A 21,158-nucleotide genomic window follows, 5' to 3' on the forward strand; every position below is an offset into this window, starting at 1 on the left:
AGTTGTATAGCATGATGAATGAGAATTTTCAAGCATTGGAAAAATTAAGACTAACTACTTGTTCACATGGATGTGTGAGTCAAGTAAAGGACTAAGTGATCAAGTACACATTCTTGTGCACTGGTTATGTCCACCACAAAAGATCGATAAGACTATTCGTCATGATTTACTATAGCTCAGTAAATATGGTTATACTTACAAGCTTAAGTGTAATTCTGAGACATTGGAAAAGGTTCCAATGTAGGGCAGAGCGAATAAGAAGAATCAACTTAGGCAGAAAGATAAAAGTTTCTCAAATCTGAAAAGATGGGAGAGTACTTTAGTATCATGTTTTAAGACCATCTTAATGATTTTGAGACCTTATCACAATTCATCCTCTAAGTGCATTCTGATAGCTAAGAAGAGGAGTTATGAATTGTTGAAATGGTTAAATCAAGAAGATGAGTCATATTTCATTCCAAAACAATTCTTAGAGTCATACTCCAAGATTGTAACTTGAGTGACATGTCTTAAAGAAGGTTTAAAAACACTTGTCAAATGTAAGAGTAAAAGGTTTCTACTCTTGTACATTTGAAATTGGTAAGTTGTGATGTTTTGGATAAAACAAAGACCAACTAAGGCCAATTGTGTGAAGTGTTTGTCTTGATTAGAATCCACACTATCTCTTGAATATTTGACAAGAGAGTCTTATATGTCAAGAGGACAGTGGGAGTCTTAAAAGGTCTTGAAAGTCTCAAGAACTAATCAAGAATCAAAACCTGAGGTTCTTCACTAGCACACGACTTGAGGTTTATAACCTATCGTGTTGACATATTATGTGCCCATTCCAGTTAAAGTTGTCTTTGCATAGGAGTTCTGGAAGTTCTCAATTGGTTGCATAACAACTTGGAAGCAATGGCAGACCCTTGAGCTGCCACATGGCAAGAAATTAAGATTGAGTTTAGTCCATATGAGTTTGAATTTGTCATTATCCTTGTCTTGTGACTATGGTTTTGACAATTCACATGGATAAGAACACATACACCATTAAATCTAAGTGTCATAAGGTTTCTCTCCGATTCATGAAAATGATGGTGAGGAAACACTTTCACTAAGTAGATTTTAGCTAGATAGCAATTGTGATATTTTCATTCTCAAAGTCGTTAGTGGAGCATGTGTGGTTAACCGGCACACTAACATGGACTTGTGAGAAGTGGCAAAGGTCTAAACAATTGAGACTATGATTACGGCATCCCTTTTCATAGTTCCTAAAATTGTTTAGACACACAAGTGTGCTATCTAAGGCAAGGTGTATGATTTTGATAAAGTTTTATCAAAGCAATCTAGTATCAGAAATCTGAACTTTGGTAAGAAAGTCAATAAAGTATTGTTTTTCTAGAAGTTCAGTTGATTTCTGAGTACATGTCAAAACTAGTGGGAGCATAAGTGTTATGCTAATAATCATCGTGTTAGTGGGAGCATGATAATTATAATAAAGGTTGCAAGTTAGCAATGTTAATTATAGAAAACAAAAGGTTTCAATTGGGAAAAAGTTGTTTTGCTATAATTAAGGGAGATGAAATTATACTTCATCTCAAATCTAAAAGTTTAGATTGAGGTTTTAAATCGTATTTAGTCAAGGATATATATATATATATATATATATATATATATATATATATATATATATATATATGAATTTCATGTTGGAATGGCTCAACATAAGGAAATTCTATATATGGGTCCATTATTTGCATTCTAAAATTCGATTATGATTACGGCATCCCTTTTCATAATCTGAATTATGAGAACTTGGCAAATTGAAATGGAAATATTATAGCAAAAGACTGGTTTAGTCTTTATGAATCGTGTCCCATATGCTTCGGATATAGGATCGATTACATGTGCTATATTCATCCTTTCTAAAATTTTCCAAATGTCTGGGGCATTAAGAAGGGAAAAGGTCTAGAACTGGATATGACTAAAAGGGTTAAGCAATTGTCGAGGACAATCTAAGGTTTACCAGAGATTGGTTGCTCAAGGACAGTTGGAAGTATAGTGTTAATTCTGGAAGGATCATATTGACATAATCTGTAAGGAGGTAACTCTTGTTCAGAAGTGATAGTCAAAATGGAATAGGGAAATGTTTCAAAGTTAGAAATTATTCAATCTGTGTAAGATTAGGAAACTTAATGCAAGAAGGATGTTTCCAAGGAGTTGATCTCCTTGGAATGCTCTGTAATGTTTGTTGTCAAGTCCTTGTGACTTTGTGCATAATCATTACAAGAGGATCAATGCATATAAGTTTAGAATCTAATAGATTTCAGTAAATGGCATGAATTTGGAATTCTTGCATCTGCAGTAAGGATTTGGGACTGTGAAAAGAGAATCATTGAAGTTATGTTCAATTGATCTATTTCACAAAGTAAAGATCATAGACAAACATAGTATGCATACTTGGTGTATGGCATGACTAGTGTTTAGAAAACATAGTGTACATGCTTGGAGCATGGGACAACTATTGTTTTAATTCAAGTATAGAGTTGATAGTTTGAAACAGTATACAATGAATAATGTGTAATCATATGGTGATAAATAAAAGGTGTTTTATTTATATTCATAAGTTCTGAGACCATATTGGATTCGATTATTATTGTGTTTCACTTTGCATGTTTTGACTTCCAGAATAACTAGGTCATTCTTCCTGAATGATTAAGTTATTCAAACTATCCACAGTCGGTCATATGTTGGAAGTAGATATGAATCAAGACTGTCATGAGTTGGCTTGTAGAGGTCTAAGATGTTGGACAAAGCGGTGCTACAACACTCATGAGTGCTCATAAGTTCTGAGTATTGGATTCAACCCATGCTCATTTGAATCACTTCATGGATTTTATCACGAGTGATCATGAGACGATAATATCTTATATTCTTAAAACCTAGAGATATGAGTTGTTACTATGAGTTGGTTATACATTGATTGCACGAAAACGCATTGGTAACTCGATGTTATAAAACGTGCCTTTGTGTATGATTCAACAAGTAGTAGAACAAGCCATATGAGTCGAAGTTTATCCATTCCTTTTACCTTCAGGATAAAAGCGATATCTGTGGGCCCCTCGATTATTTGGTGATGACAAATGTAAGTGCTCGGCCGGGCCTGGACTGATTTGATTTGTTCAATTAGTCAGTCGTCATAAATCGGAAATCGGGAAACAACAAATGGACAGAGAGAATGATTATAATCCATGTCTCAATCCATATGATATCTAGAATGGAGGAATATATGATCCCTTATCTAATGGACAAGTCATTGACAAAGGTCAGAGTTCATCTACAAGGTCAGAGTTCGACAGCGTCTTTTGAGAGCTACGATTGCCAGTTGGTTCCTGAAGTCATACGCAATAATAGTTTTAGACTTATCCAAGTGGGAGACTGTTGGATTAGTGTCTAAGTCCATAACTATAATTGGTATGTACTTGTCCCGACTCGGCATGGTCCATTTGGGTTGCATGACATCGGAACATTTGGATAGACCGTTTATGAGAAAAAAGACATTTTGTGACATATTAATATATTATAAGTTCTAATATATTAATATGAAATCATGTTATTTAATTAGTATTGATCAAGAATTAATTTGGACTTAATTTAGTGATAAAAAAGAGACTAATTAAATATATGGGGATTGATTGTGTAAATCATTCATTCTTATATATGTGGGCTTATGATCCAAGATTCCTTATATTGGGTTTAAGCCATGTGGTGATCCATGGATACTCCATGGAGGTTAAAACCCATGGAGCATAAGGAATGGGTAAAGTCATGAGTTACATGGTGTAACCCTAATAGCCACACTATATAAGAACCCCTTTAGTTCAAGAAATGGGCATTAGTGATACATATGTGAGAGGGCTAGCCGATTTGAACATGTATGTCTTCTTCTCTTGGTTATTCCATGTGTTGGTGATGTTGTGTGAACCATTTGAGGTGTCACACTTGGGGCACTAGGCTCTCGAGCTACATGGAGTCAAGCAACAACAACAAGGTATGTATTCTATCTATTTTATTATCCTAGTATCGATGTTTTGGTATGCTAGTTAGGATAATACCTTGGATATTCATATTTGCATGTATAATAGAGAAAAAATAGATCCAAGGTATTTAGGGTTGCATGTACACTTAGGAGTGTTAGAATGCTCAAAACCCAACAGTTCCGTATACACCAAGTAATCATAAGGGGTACCAGGTATGGGCCAGGTCATAGGACACTAATTCAATGCACCGTTTTCTAGTACAAAACTTACTTTTCAAATAGAACTTTTGGTATACAAAACTAGAAACTTACCAGTAAAGGGTTTAATCCATTTTTATTAAACCAGTATAAGCTTAAAGGACCTTAGGTGGTTAATTCTATAATACCTTAGTTTATACATCAGGGTTATATATAATTAATACCCGATATGTAGTTGGATGTGTGCCTTCCGCCTCATTTCCTGTTCCTTGTTTGGTTGTGGGCTTAGGGCAGATACACACAATTAACTATCTGTTCGATATTAGATTATATATAGCTAGTATAAACTAAGTGATTATAGAAGGAACCACTGTGGTTACCATTTTATTATAAGAAATAAGGGTTTTCTTAAAGAATCTTTTCATCAAACTAAAGGAACTATTATAGTTAACTCCGTGAGTACCAAGTGAATACGCCAGGGTTATATACAACGATGACCTAACAAACAATGGGATGTGTGTCTTCCGCCTCATTTCCTGTTCCTTGTTTGGTTGTGGGCTTAGGGAAGATACACACAACCGATTGTTTGTTTACTCTGGGTTTTATATAACTTGTATTCAGTTAATACTCATAGAAAGGACTGTAGCGTCATTTTTACTTATCTTTCATCAAAGCAGGAAATATAGGATTTTCTGGAGGAACAGGCAAACTTTTCTAAACAGAACTTACTACAACTTACTATAACTTTCTACAACTTTCTTACTACTTACTACATCACTAAAATCTTATGAACTCACCAGCTTAAATGCTGATCTACGCTTTCAAAATAACTTGTATTCTCAGGAGACAGTAGACAGGTACGCGCTCTGGGAATTCAGAAGATGGAGCAGTATAGCTTCATGTCTTTTTGTTATTTGCTATGTATTCTATATTATGTGAACCACATACTTTGTAAACACTTTCTTTCAAATGAAATGGTTGTTTATTACTTTGATTACTATGATGCATGTCTTGTGATACTAAACATGACGTCCTCCACCCCAGAACGTTTCCGCCGTTTCTGTTTTGGGGTGTGACACTTTTAAATGTTTTCCCCAAGTTTTTAATATTATATAAATATAAATTTATTTTTAAAGTAAATATTTTATTCTGAAAATGTACCGTTGCTCGCTGGCGACTCCGGGGTAGATTCTCCTGCGGTGATCATCAGAATTCATCCATCCGCTCCTGAGTTCTTTGTTATCGGGCAGTCCCTCCTATAGTGTCCACTCTCACCACAGCCATAACAGGCTTGGTTTTCTTCAACACCGGGGACTTGGGAGATCGGTTGAGCCGGTACCCTGCAGAAACGGATTGTGTGTCCCGTTCTGTGGCAGTTCAGGCACTGCATTTCCCGACATACTCCGGTGTGGTGATTGTTGCACTTTCCACACTTCTGGAGAGTTCCAACATATCGACTGGCAGATGCTGGAGTAGCAGGTGTTGTGGCGGCGTATATAGTACTCGTTTGCTGCTCCTGCAGGGTTTCATATGTTGTTCGCTTCTTCTTCCTCTTGTTCCCCGACTTCCGTTTATAGTCCTCTCCCTTTGATGGCTCGGGAACTGGGACTACTATGTCATGGCGGACTCCATGGTCAATGAGTCGCTGGGCCAGGTGTTTAGCGCTATCGAATGTGGTTGGGTTAGAAGACAGTACATCTCCTTGAATCGGGGTAGATAAACCCCAGATGTATCTTTCTATCTTCTTGCTCTTCGGGGTAACCATCCCGGGGCATAGTGCTGCCAGGTCGTTAAACCTGTCAGTGTAGGTCACTATGTCCGAACCGACCATAGTGAGCTCCCATAGTTCTTGTTACAGCTTTTGTACTTCGCCCCTCGGGCTGTATTCTTCCAACATCATCTCTTTTAGGTTCTCCCAACCTATTGAGTTAGCCACTGATAGGGTCAGTGACTTAACATGGCTATTCCACCATGTTAGGGCTCTGTCGGAGAAGGTGCATGCAACAAACTTTACTTTGCTCCCTTCTGGGCACGAACAGATTGCGAAGACCGAATTTGTTTTCTCGAACCATCGCATCAGAGAAATGACTCCCTCATTTCCATTAAAGGATTTGGGTTTGCAGTTCATGAAGTCTTTATACGAACACTCCCGTAGGTGTTCGTGGGTAACTCCGGGGTCGGTTAAGTGGATACCGCTACCAGATCCGTAGGTACCACTTTCATTGATGTGAGCTAGAGCAGCTGCCACTACGGCTGATATCGCTGCTTGGAGAGCAGCAGGATCGAATTGTGGAGGAGGTAGTGGTGTTTGAGTTGGAGTTATCGGAGTAGTGCGCCTGTTTGATCTACGAGGAGGCATCTTTGCTAAAAGACTACAAAGATGATATGGAATAAGTATATAGCAGTGAATATAAGCCGAAAGCTGAAAGACTAAGTTACCCTAGTTCTGATTGTATCTGGTTCTGACTTTCATAGGGTTCTGGAAAACAATTCATAATAGGAGTTTATATAAAATAAACTTTATGAATCAGAAGTGGCTATCCTCGAATGAATATATGTGAATTAAATAACTGATACAAGTTGCACGAAAGAGAAATAATCCTAACACATAGCGTGGGTAGTGTAACCACTAGCCCACGAAGTCAATTAAGGTAATTATTTATTAGTGTGATGCATAAGACGTTTTTAGTTTCTCTGGCTGATTACTTCTTGGAAACTTCTCATGAACCTGCTCTTGTTCCTCCTTGACTCTTCTGTTGACCGCTATGAGGAAGTGGTTACATCTATCTGGGTTTGTCGTGCGAGAATGGAAGTGTCAAAAGAATCTATGAGATTTAGGTGAAACATTATGGGGTGATCCTTTCCGGGTCCTCCTATAATTGCGCAATGTATACAAGTTGTATATAATTTAAGATTAAATAGACCTTCGAATAAGTGATCCTACTCCAAAACCACAAGAAAACAAGGAACAGGTAGTGAAGCATAGATCACAAATTCTAAGTCTATAAAATCTCAATTATATAAAACCTTGGAAGTATACACTCCGGAATCATAGATCTACCAGAAGGGTCTTTAAATTGTCACATAAGTTATTTATATAGTGCCTAAGATACTCCTATAGTCTTTTATTATCATGTACTTGGTATGTTTTAAACTTGTTGTCGTGTTATAGTATCATAAAATACTCCCATAGTATTCTAACTTTATGTACTGATCTAGAAATCCCTTGAATAGAGTTAGGTAAGTTTTAAGACTGTTGCAACACCACATCACTCCCAAACACATGTCGGTCACATCTCGAATGAATATAGTTGATCAGGCTATATTGATCCTAGATATGATTACATAACTGTCCAGGCTTGACCTCAGTGTTTAACCTTTAAATACTTATGTTCTGTTCTTCTTGTGATATTTGTTCTAGTATGTATATATGTATTAGCAGGTATGTATACTTTTATAAGGTATTGTTATATTTTTAAAATATATTATTATCCAGAGCACTTCGGCCCCATTGTATTTATAGTTGTATATCTTTTATCGGTTGATATACTTAGTTCACTATAAACAATGCTCTTATACCAATCTGTTACACCCCCAAACCGGAACGGCGAAAACGTTCGGGGGCGGAGGACGTCATGTTTAGTATCACAAGACATGCATCATAGTAATCAAAGTAACAAACAACCATTTCATTAGAAAGAAAGTGTTTATTTATGTGTGATTTAGACTGCGGATAGTCTCAAGGGTGCTGATAACCCACCGGGCGTGCTGTTTGCCCATTGGGACTGCTGATAACCTATAATTGTTTATTTATGTTGTGTTGTATGTGGCATCTTGGGGAACTCACTAAGCTTCGTGCTGACAGTTGTTGGATATATGTGTTTCATGTACTGCTGAGGATCGCATGAAGGCGAAGGTCTAATTGTACACACTCGCTGGGAGATTTGTTACTGGACATTTTATGGCACTCTGATATATGTGATAATGATTTGTATTTGACACTTATGTTTTTCCAATGACTTGGTTTATGAACAATATTTTGGGTAATTTAAAAATGAAAAATTTGGTTTGAAATTTGAGGCGTTACAAATTTGCAACTAATAATTATGAAATACAACAGTTTGTGGTATGAGTATTAGAATGAGTGGCGAAAAGATCAATCTTTAAGCGAACTATTATTCCAATGTTCTTGAATATTATGTGAGAATCAAATATTTTGATTCATTAACATGATTTCAGGTCACTGCTATGTATATCTAGCTTAATTGTTGTTCTATAAGTTAGGATAAGATACCTTAAATGTGACATGAGAACTACTATATTGTAAAGATCAATCTATAAGAGGACTATTATTCCAAATTTCAATGACCACAACATCCCAGAAAATAAAGTTACATCATAAGAGAATCTTGAACAATTTCATCAGATTATATAATTAAGAGTTTAGGTGGGTTACCTTAAAAGTGATATGAAAGTTGCTTTTGTTCTTGATTCGAACAACACTGCACACCTGTTTTCCAGGTTTATCTTGGCCTTAATCTACATAAGAATCTCCCATATAAAATTTAGATAAGAAGACAATCTTGAACAATTCCATAAGATTATATAATTAAAAGTTCTAAATCAAAGAAAAAAATAGATGAGATATCTTAAAACTAACATGAAACCTGATGTTGTTCTTGATTCAAAGAACACTCCACACATGTTTACCAGGTTTATCTTGGCCTTAAGGTACACAAGAATCTCCCATCTAAAACTGAAAGAATGCACAGAAAGGTCACATCAGTTAGTTTTTTTTTTTTTTTTTTTTTTTTGTATTTACAGAACCTTGTGTTTATATGACCTTCTTCATAGAAACCTGTCAAGGTCCTAGTTGAAGGCGGTGGGGGCGACATGGTTTTCGACGAGGATGCTTTTTAGTTGGGAAGGTGTTGTAAATCACGCATAAACCGCATCTGTTGAAGCAAGAAGTATTCGTCATGGAAAATCTAAAGAGAACAGGACGGGATGAAGAGGTCGAAGAAGACACGGGAAGGGATTTAACAAAAGGCTATTCAATTGAAACCCTCTACTTTAAATGAAAATAGATACGTGTCACCGTCACTTGGGACAATGGCGAATGGTGTAAATAGATGATTGGAAGCACTCACCGGCGGGAGCCATCTATCGGCTCAAAACCAGCTGAAAAACCAAAAAACCCAGCCGATATATGGAAAACTGGAAACCACTTTTCTAATAATTTATACTATTCCTTAACAAGTTAACATCACATATATTAAGGTAGAGATTCATTTGAGATCATGTAAATTTTGTGAGACATGGGCACGCGATCCTAGCCATTCATACTGGAAACCAAAAAATTTAAAAAATTATATAAAATGCAAAATAAAAGGAAAAATAAAAAATTCTTTTTCTAAATATTATTTTCGTCATTTAATTTATCCAAAAAATATAAAAATAAATAAATAATTACTATTTTTTTAAATATACGTGAAATATTCTAATATAATATTACACTGTAAATATTCAAATAGAATTGTTACAATTTTAGAATATTCTAATATTCTAGTAGATATGTTAAAATATTGTAATATTATATTCGAATTGTTAGAATTGTTATAATATTCGAATATTCTACTATAATTGTTAGAACTATTCGAATATTCTACTATAATTGTTTGAATATTCATAGTCTAGTATTCTAATATTTTTGTTTTAATATTTATAGTGTAATATTGTATTAGAATATTTCATGTATATTTAAAAAAAATGTATTTTTTATTTTATTTTTTATTTAATTTTGTTTATTATAATTTTTTTGGATTAATTAAATAACGAAAATAATATTTTTAAAAAAAATTCAAAAATTTTCATTTACTTTGGATTTTAGAAATATTTTTTTCATGAGTGGTTAGGATCACGTTCTCATGTCTCACAGAATTAACATGATTTAAAATGAAACTAACCTTATATTAATCCATATATTAATATGTATATAATTTCTTTTGAAATAAAAATATAAGTTAATCGTACTTTATGACGTGGAGCCTTCCACCTAGGCTATGGCACGCAGTTATTAAACTAAAGGGAGTGAGAGTCGCTAAGCCTCACCACTGCCCTCGCTATCAATTTGTTACTCCACCCCCTTGGTTATGCTAAATGTCTCGCTAAGAAGAAGTCGCCAAGAAGCAAGCGAGAGGAGAGAGATAAAGGGAAGAGCTGATTGGTTCTTTCTTTTTTATTATTATTATTTTTTTTCGTGATTCACTTGGCTCTTGCATCCTTTCACAGTTTTAAAGGTTAGAAAAAGGGAGAGATGAGTAATGGTGTTCGACGAAATGCAGGGAGGGACGATACACAAAAATTTGAATTTGATAGAAATGGGCCTCCAAAAATCCCAGACTTACACATTACACCCCTATCTTAGTTCCTCTCACAAACCAATTTTCTAAAATTACCAAAAAGACCCTGCATTTAAATATTATACTTATTTTCATGTAATTGATTTATATTATATTAATTGTTGGTGGTTTAAAAAAAATAAAATTTGATTAATATTTGTGCATAAAAATATTTGTGTATCAAAATAAAATAATTTAATTAAATTAGAAAAAAATAATAATAATAAAGTGTTAGGAATGTTACCACTCCTTATTAAATGCTAAGACTAAATGCTAAACGGAAAAAGATGAAGTGGCAATCAAAAAGCTGATGTTGCAAGATGTTATGAGTGTTACCACTTCCTTTAGACTTAGTATGTAAAATGCTTCAAGCAGTCACCAATCCATATCTATAATTCCACGTTTGACGAAAGTGGTTGGCAGTTTCTCATTTCGTCTCCTAGTCGCCAAAGTACGGTATGTGGAATTAGAAATTCCATAGAAAGGTTCAAACTTTTATATTAAAAATCTGGTTACTTTTAATTAGTCACGTATTGGATAAACTCCTCATACACTACTCAGTATCAAAAATATTGTTATTTGTTAATTTCAGCACCATATAATTATCATGACAGTCTTTAAGGATGTGGGGAGTGGTCACAGCCAACCCACCGAAAAAGCGCAGTCACCTTTGCATTACATCAGTTTCACCACCAACCCACTAGACATTGAAAATGGTTACCATTCCACATCATTTATATTTTTATTTTTTTAATTTTTTTTTAACATTAGATTAAATAAAAAAACATAATTCTAAACTTAAATAATCATTTTACTAATTAAAAATTCAAATAAACATATTATTAATTTTTAAAATTAAATAAACATATATATTTATATATAGTAGAGGGTTTAATTTAATTCAAATAAATGTGAATGGGTAAAATAAGATTAAAAGAGACAAGTTTAGGAACCAAATTTGTAACTTAAATAAAAAAAACTACAAATTGTCCACCCGTTTCTTTTGGTCATCTTCTTCGTCCGCTTTCTGAAAAACGGGTCCATTCCCATTTTCTTTTACTTCCATGGATTAAAGGGAAAGGTATACGGATACAAAAGGGTCAAAATGACCGATGACAATTTACTCGTCTCCCATTCGTCGTCTCCTTTCGTCTTCCGAGTCACATCACACCCAGAACACCGGCCGTTGCAGGGGCGGAACTTCAACATTTAATTCGGGGGCCGAAAATATAATATGTATAAAAATTGGTAAGCAGGGGGGTCACAGCCAATGTTTTAGGGGGCAATGAAGCTCCGCCAATGTGCCCTTGGGGCGGTGTTCACGCGTCTTCCGTCGCGCCACCTCAGCATCACGCGTCTTGCCCACTCCGGGTAGCCTAAGTGTTGGTTTTTTTTTTCAAAAATGCTTATAAAGCAGCATTGCCCTTCTTCACTCACGCGATATTGCTGGATCGGGCTTTCGCCCATTGTCCAAGATTCCCCACTGCTGCCCCCCGCGGGAGTCTGGCCGTGTCTCAATCCCAGTGTGGCTGATCATCCGAAAAGACCAGCTAAACATCATTGGCATGGTCAGTCTTTACCTGACCAGCTACCTAATACTACGCAGACTCATCAAACAGCGCTTTTTAGCTTTCTTCAGGATTTGGTCCGAACTGTTCGGCAGATTCCCACGCGTTACGCACCCGTTCGCCACTTTGTTCTCAACTCTTCTCACCTCCTGATCAATTTTTAAAAAACCGCAGACCTCTTCTTGAAATATATATTGGACAACCTCTTCTATAGATTACTTACCTAGAAAAGAACACGTTCCACGTTACTAATTTAATAACAAACATAAATATACAATCTTCAATGCATATTGTACAAGTTAATAAAAAATCAATGCTTCAAAATTAAAAATTACTCTGAAAAATAAAATAAAAAATAACATCTGCTTTTAATAATTTTATTATTATATATATTTTTATATTATTTTCTTTTAAAGAATTATCTAAATATACTTTTTATTGAGAAAACGGGGTATATTCATAAAAACATTATGTTACAAAAGAATAAAAATCTGAAGTAATAAATAGATAACCTTTTAAAGAACAACGTTTTAATAAAAAAAATAATGTATCATATATAAATAAATAAATAATAATTTGGATCAATAAAAAATAAATAAAAACTTTGCAATTTCTTGATATTTTCTGGTGGAACATTTTAACATTTGACTGTGATATACAATGGCTTTTGGACATGAATTTTAGATAAATAAAAATGTTAGGCAACATAAAACAAACAATTAAAAAAAAAAAATTTTGGTAGTTTGTAGACTTTAAAAAACAAACAATTCCAGACTACTAATATTTGATCCACCTTTAAAAAACAAACTTTCGACCTTTTGCCTGTTAAAAAACAAGCAACACATTAGCAAATATTCACCATTTCATATCACTGTATCATTTTTACTTTTTAATTATTTAAACTAGATAAGAAACCCCGCGAGTCACTAATGTTAAAGAAAACCAACAGAAGACAATAGAAGGTGTTGCTTTTGTGTGAAATATAGTACATTGTCTGAATTGTAGACATAGTAAAGTACGTTGCTATTCACTGCAATTCGCCCATTTACAAACGCATAATAGTTGAATATGTTGTAATATGCGATTAGAAAATGAATGTACATTGTAGCAATGGAAATTGTATTGTAGTTGATATTTTGCTATATAAGTTAACAACAAACATTGACAAACAATGGAATGTCATACATCAAAATGCACAATACACCAAGGTTTCCATCAACAGCAAAACTTTTTCATGACTAAATATTTATTAATGTATGGATGAGGATTTCAAACTCAGGAAACCCAATTCTTTGCATATTCAAAAGACGTATATACCCATTGTTATTTACAAATCTGACCACATTTAGATGTAGAAACATCTATTCTAATAACAACTTCTGCAGCCTGACAAATGGCTGTTTTATGCAACTCAAGTCCTTAATTCCTTGTCTTCTTGAATCATGAATTCATATGCTGACATTTAAAAAAATGAGTGTTACTATTGCACACGAATCAAGAATATGAAAATGTATAAAAAGAAATGGATCTTGCTTTACATCATTTGAGCCAAAGTTTCCTAAATATGATTTCCACCTACATTTCATTATAAGACCAAAACCATGAATGTTGCATAAATTGGGAAACAAAAAAGCACAACATTGTTGCATAAATGGTAAAAACGCGAATCATTGTTGCATAAATTGGGAAAAAATGAAACATTATTACATAAATAAACATTCGACCGGTCAAATTTTTTAACTATAAAAATAGTATGCAGGGACAGTTTGGTCAAAAAATCTTAAAATCAATTTTTTTTAACTATAAAAACAATACGCAGGAGTAGTTTGGCCTGATGCTGTTGGAATAAAAAATTTCTAACTATAAAAAACAGTATGCAGGGGCAGTTTACAGAACTGTCACAAAGGGTAGATATGTCATTTTGTATAATTAGAAACATCAAGGCTCAAAGTGTATTAACTTGTATAAAGAAAACAATATAAGCTCACCTGCCTCTATCAATGCATGAATTTGCACCAATCTCAGCATAATTCCCTATGAGAGCTTTCAGAACCTTAATATTAATGAAATGTGAAAAATGAAAGACAATATTATTGTCAACGAATGCAGATTACTACATTTATTTGAGTAAGGTGTATTTCATTTGTTGACTCTATTGTTTTATGGTGTTTTCTCTATAATTTTAGTAAATTTTCATGAATCTTGGTTGATTATATTTTATGTTATTGAAATAGGTGTGATATTATTCTGTTTCTTTTCTCATTTAGATTGTAATTTTCTGTTAGTTAAGAAAACTTAACAAATAACCATGTTTTCATTTAATACTTATTCATACATAGGGTTAAAATGGTAGTTATTTATCATTTACCCCATCCTTCAGAAATAGTGTAATCAACAAAAAGGGAAATATGTGTAATCAAATTATTACGAATGCACATGGAAAAAGATGTTCCACCAAAAAAACAAATGTAGAAAGCTACAAACGCACACAATTGCAAACAATGAAAGGAAGAACAATTGCATGTATGGAATATAACTACAACAAATATAAATCACTTTATCAGATGTAAACTTTTCAAACAGCACTGAACTCACACATGTAAAGTTTTTTTCTGTTGTTCTCTTTTTGAAAGTGTTGAAGAGAAACAAAGGGATGAAAAAAGAATTAGAGAAACAAATGGGAAAAAATTTGTCCCAAAATGATTTGACAGGATGGACCAAATTGCCCCTACACCATAGTGATATTTGGAGAATTATGAATACAAAGGGAGATACTCTAAACACAGAGCTGAAGCTAATAACCCAAGTAGTGTTGAAGATGTTACCATCGCCAATACATAATTTAACCCCTGGCAGTTTAGAATAGTAAACCATGGAAAAAACACAACACAATTTTAACGTAAATATGCAATTTGATTTCAAGATTGGACATTAAACATGAGGAAGGAAGAAAATGGAACGCAAACCTGTAAATGAAGATAAAAGATATGTTGAGTGCATTGTGAGGCATCATCAAACGTGAGTAAGAATTACTTGATTTCATAATACCAGCCCCTGTCGATTGTCAAACTTGAAGCCCCAAACCAACCTGCTGCAAAAATACAAATGGACGACACGCAAGTGATAATTCTGATAACTGAAGTCAAGAAATTGGAGGGAAAACGATAAAAAAGTCTGACCAAAGTGCTTCTGCTATAGAGGAAGCCAGGAAGGAGCGATAGCAGGCGTCCCTCATCTCTTCTCCTTGAAACCCCGACGTCTGCCCCTGAACCTAGCCAGACATTACCGACGCCGACTGTGAAGGTGGTCATCGTCTCACGAACGCAATCAACCCTAAATCACAGAAAATAACACAAAGGTCGAAGGTGGATGAACGCAGAGAGTGAGAACTGAAGATCGGGTGCATCATTCGATGACGGTGACGGCCGACGGAAGTTGAAGCGGACGGTCGATATGCGGCGGTGAGCGATGGAGCTGGAGGGTGACGGTGGTTTCTGATCGAAAGTGAAGCGGCTGAGCTAAAGTGAGGAAGAAACTGGAGGTGTTATCTATTGTTGATGAAACCATTGTCGCGTGTGTATACAGAAATCAAAAGCTTAATTTGCATAATTAAAATTGTCTGGAGGTCTTGCGACACAGTTTTATCAACCAATGTTGACATTTATCTTTTATCGGACCTTTTTTTTGGGTACGGGCAAACATGGTTCGACAAATTATGGTTATGTAGATATGGTTTGGCCAAGCACGGTTCCACTAATGTAGTTTGGTTTGGTATTTTAAGACGTGGTTCGGTTCGGTCTGCTGATGGTTCAACTATTCTGCCAACGTGGCCCAGTTTGGTCTATTATGATGGTTCGGTTCGGCCATTCTGCTAATGTGGTTCGGTTCAGTCTTCTACTAATGGTTCGATTCGGTAATACGTTTTGCTCATTCCCTAGACAAAAGGTACACCAATCATCTCAATCATCTCAGGTATAACTATAAACTTCTCTTCAAGATAAAAATGTACTTCCGACTATATATACACCTCTCAACACACATCCTAGGGTAAGATGAAAATATCTCTCATACATTTCGCATATACATATAATCGGTTTCCTTCCTCTTGAAGGATCTGACCTATATTTCGTATCGATACTAACTTGATCATCGGAGGCCACTCCCGTGACACAAGCCTTGGGGCGACTCTAACTATCTTGTTGATGAGTGTAACATGAATCACATCGGGGATCGCTAGCGGCATCGAAGCACATATACAAGATCTTGACTCGATCAACCTTGTGATGATTTTCCAGGTTATATCAAGTAATGCCATATGTGGGACCTTCAGCGAATAGCTACTGCTTTGAGAAGTTCGGTTTCATCTCTTCAACAACCTCTACTAACCTTTTCTTCAAAAAAATTGATGGGTTTAGAGCATTACAACATTCCTATCGCGCACATGCAAACCTAATTGCTTTGGATCTAGGTTTTTCTCAAGTTATACATGCATAATAATTTTCCAAAGCAAAACCCTAATCTAGCATACATATTTTCGGATTTAAGAAATAAACAAGAGTTAGAAGAATACCTTTCTTGTTGATTGCTTGATTTTGACCTTCAAGAGCTTAGTGCCTCAATTGTTGCACCTCTAATGGAGTCACAAACACCACTAGCAATGAGGATGAAGGAGAAAGGTTGTGGAGCTTCACAATTTTCGGCCAAAATGTTCTCTAAGAATTCATAGCCGAAAACTATAACCTAGGGATTCCTTATATAGCTGAGCTGCTAGGGTTTTCCAACTGGAAACCCTAATTTCCCTTGCTTAGGCCTTAAGCAACATATGGACCCCCTTATGGCAAGCCATGGATGAAAACTATATGGGCTTCCCATAGATTTTCGTACATCCTATACCAATAGCATCCATTAGCACAAACTACAATTATTACTGATTTACATAATCAGTCCCCGTTCTTTTAATCAGTCTCTTTTGATCACTAAATTAATTCCAAATTAATTTCTGATTAATATTAATTAAATAATATGATTTCTCAATTAATATATTATTCTTATAATATATTAATAAATCATTTATCAACCTTTTTCTCATAATTCATCCTGCCAAGTTGCTATGGTGAAGGCAACCCAAAAGGACAATGCTACTATCGGGTCAAGTACATACCAATTATAGTTATGGGCTTAGACACTTAATCCAACAGTCTCCCACTTGGATAATTCTAATAACTATAACTGCAAGTACGACTTCGAAATCCGATTAGCAATCGTAGCTCTCAAAAGCCGATGTCGAACTCTAACCTAGTCAATGACGCATCCTTTAGATAAGGGATCATATAATCCTCTGTTTTGCAAGATATCGTGTGGACAAAGACATGGAACATGCTCAATCTCAATGTCCAACAATTTGTTTCCCAACTTCTGATTTGTTTGACATAGAACTTAATTGAACACATCAATTCAGTCCTGACCGGGCCTGACACATAAGTCAACACAAAATCATCGAGGGGCCCAAGATATCGCTTTTACCCTATTAGGATAAAAGGAACAGATAAACTTTGACTTATATGCTTGTACTATTTACTTGTTAAATCATACACAACAACACATTTTATAACACCAAGTTACTGATGCGTTTACGCATTATCAATGCACAACCAACTTGTAAACAACAAATCATATATCTCAGTTTAAAGACTATAAGATATTATCGTCTCACAATCACTCGTGATAAATTCCATGAAGTGATTCACATGAGTGTGGGTTTAATCCAATACTCAAATCTTATTTCAGAAGTACTCATGAACATTGCAGCAACCCTTTGCTATGTCTAAACACTTAGACACTCTACAACCAATTCATGACAATCTATCCTCATAACTTACTCCCAAAGTATAATCGACTGTGGATAATTTGAATAATCTAATTACTCCGGAAGTAAAACATGAAAAATTGAAACAATAGTAAACAATCGACACAAGATAGTAAACTTTACTCATAAATAAATCTCCATTACTTAATCATCAAATGTCAATCACATTTATCTATTACAAGTTTCTAAACATCTATCTAATCACTAAAACTAATATCGTCCTTCAGACCAATGCTCCTCGCATGCTGTAATTGCCCCTGCTCAAACCCTTTGTGAGGGGATCTGCTGGGTTCTCCTCTGATGATACCCTCTTGACTACGAGGAGTCTCTCTTCTACCCGATGTCTGATGAAGTGGTATTTTCTGTCGATGTGTCTGGATCTACCATGATCCCTTGGCTCCTTGGTTAAGGCAACCGCTCCTTCGTTATCACAAAAAATTTCCATAGGCTCCTTTATGTATGGTACAACTGCAAGGTCTCCAATGAAGTTCTTGAACCATATTGCGTCCTTCGACGCTTCGCTCGCTGCTATGTACTCTGATTCACACGTTGAATTAGCCACGGTCTCCTGCTTAGAACTTTTCCAAGTAATTGCTCCTCCATTTAGGGTAAATACCCAGCCCGACTAAGAGCGGAAGTTATCTCTGTCGGTCTGAAAGCTGGCGTCACTATACCCTGTCACTCTCAAGCCACCACTCCCACCAAGTGTAAGGAACCGGTCCTTAGTCCTTTGCAGGTACTTAAGAATGTTCTAAACTGTTGTCCAATGAGCTCTACCCGGATTCCCTTGATATCGGCTAACCATGCTCAGCGCAAAAGCCACATCAGGGCGAGTACATGTCATAGTGTACATGATCGAGCCAACGGCGGAAGCATATGGTACTCGACTCATTTCCGCTATCTCGGCATCGGTACTCGGACACTGAGTCTTACTCAGCTTGGTATTGCTTTGGATTGGCAATTCCCCTTTCTTGGAATTCTCCATGCTAAAACGTTTCAGCACCTTGTCCAAGTAAGTACTTTGACTAAGTCCTATTAGTCTCCTACTTCTATCTATTAATATCCTTATCCCTATAATATAAGCAGCTTCTCCTAGATCCTTCATAGCGAAACACTTTCCAAGCCAGGTCTTAACCTCCTGCAAAGTTGGGATGTCGTTTCCTATGAGAAGTATGTCATCAACATACAAAACTAGAAAGCTAAATATACTCCCACTAGCCTTGACATACACACACGACTCATCATCGCTTCTCGAAAAACCAAACTCATTGACTTTCTCATCGAAACAAAGATTCCATCTGCGAGACTCTTGTTTTAATCCATAAATAGATTTCTCAAGCTTGCACACTCTATTCGGGTACTTCGCATCTACAAAACCCTTTGGCTGACACATGTAAACATCTTCAGCCAGTTTCCCGTTAAGGAAAGCAGTTTTGACGTCCATCTGCCATATTTCATAATCATGAAACGCAGCTATGTCCAGCATAACCCTTATAGACTTGATCTTGGATACTGGTGAGAAGGTCTCATCATAGTCAACCCCTAAGGTTTGAGTAAAGCCCTTCGTAACCAGTCGTGCCTCGAACGTATGCACCTTCCCATCCATGTCAGTCTTCTTTTTGAAGATCCACTTGCACCCGACCGTCTTACGACCTGGTACATTGTCGACCAAGTTCCAAACTTGATTGTCATACATGGAATGAATCTCGCTGTCCATAACCTCCTTCCACTTAGCAGACTCTGGGCCTGCCATGGCTTCCTTGTAGTTGTTAGGTTCATCCAAAATTATCAGTGTACTATCACTAATAAACGTATTACCTTCGGCAGTTATATGGAAACCATACAACACAGGTGGAGCACTAACTCCACTGGAACGTCTTAGAGGTAAGGACTCGTCAACTGGTTCTACAGGAATCTCTTCCTCAGGTTGAGCGCTAGTGTTAGAGTTTCCTTCATGGCTTGATTCTTGAATCTCTTCAAGATCAATTTGCCTCCCATTGTCCTCTTGGCATATGAGTTCTCTCTCGCAGAAAACCCCTCTCCTTGCTACGAAGACCACATTGTCACTAGATCTGTAGAAAAGATATCCAAAAGATTTTTGTGGGTACCCGATGAAAATACATCGCTCACTACGAGGTTCAAGCTTGTCGTGGGTCTCTCGTCTTATGAAAGCCTCGCAACCCCAAACCTTGATATGTGCCAACGAGGGAACCTTCCCTGTCCACATCTCGTGAGGTGTTTTGGCAACCTTCTTAGTTGGGACTAGATTAAGGATATGGGTGGCAGTCTCTAAGGCATACCCCCAAAATGAGATAGGTAACAAAGCTCGACTCATTATGGAACGAACCACGTCTAACAAGGTTTGATTGCGCCTCTCAGCCACACCATTAATTTGTGGTGTTCTAGGTGGCGTCAATTGTGAAACAATTCCAAATTCCTTAAGATAGTCGTGAAACTCGATACTAAGATACTCACCACCCCTATCGGATCTGAGCATCTTTATCTTCCTATCCAATTGATTCTCTACTTCTTGCTTAAACTCTTTGAACTTTTCAAAGGTTTCTGACTTGTGCTTGATCAAGTAGATATATCCATATCTGTTATAATCGTCGGTAAAAGTCACATAGAAGCGGTTAGCATCCCTTGTGGTGGATCTGAAGGGCCCACACACATCTGTGTGTATGAGATCCAACAAACTCTCACCTCTTTCACAAGTACCAGTGAAAGGTGATTTAGTCATCTTTCCAAGCAAACAAGATTCGCACGTTTCATCCGACTTTAGGTCAAATGACTCCAAGACTCCATCCTTTTGGAGTTGGGCTATGCGCTTCTTGTTGACATGTCCAAGACGACAATGCCACAAGCATGCCTTATCTAAACCATTAGACGAATCGATATGCAACACATTATTTCCTAAGTTGTTTGCAACCATCACGGTTTCATATACACCATTACAAGGCAATGCTTCAAAATATAAAGTACCATTATAGAAATCATTAATAGAACCAACTTCATTATTAAATGAAAATCTAAAACCTTGTCTGTACAAACCATGAAAAGAAATAGTATTCCTCGTTATTTCTGACGAGTAGCAACAATCATTCAAGTCT

General features: G+C 36.0%; 1 long non-coding RNA gene and 1 pseudogene across 3 annotated transcripts; both read right to left on the reverse strand.

The window, feature by feature from the left end:
• Nucleotides 1–12,060: 12,060 nt before the first annotated feature.
• Nucleotides 12,061–12,341, reverse strand: LOC145127904 (18S ribosomal RNA; annotated as a pseudogene).
• A 1,050-nt stretch (nt 12,342–13,391) lies between these two features.
• Nucleotides 13,392–15,808, reverse strand: LOC145125696 (uncharacterized). Of its 3 annotated transcripts, none has more exons than XR_013716116.1 (3): nt 15,362–15,808; nt 15,149–15,273; nt 13,392–15,031 (listed from the first exon to the last, which is right to left on the reverse strand). It is a non-coding gene; the product is annotated as an uncharacterized LOC145125696 (long non-coding RNA). The 3 variants fall into 3 exon arrangements; XR_013716115.1 differs by having other exon boundaries at nt 13,392–13,637; nt 13,721–15,273; XR_013716114.1 differs by having other exon boundaries at nt 13,392–15,273.
• Nucleotides 15,809–21,158: the final 5,350 nt, after the last annotated feature.

The sequence above is a fragment of the Lactuca virosa genome, chromosome 7 (assembly GCF_052849685.1).
Source record: "Lactuca virosa cultivar CGN04683 chromosome 7, Lactuca_virosa_CGN04683_v6, whole genome shotgun sequence".
Taxonomy (NCBI): Eukaryota; Viridiplantae; Streptophyta; class Magnoliopsida; order Asterales; family Asteraceae; genus Lactuca; species Lactuca virosa.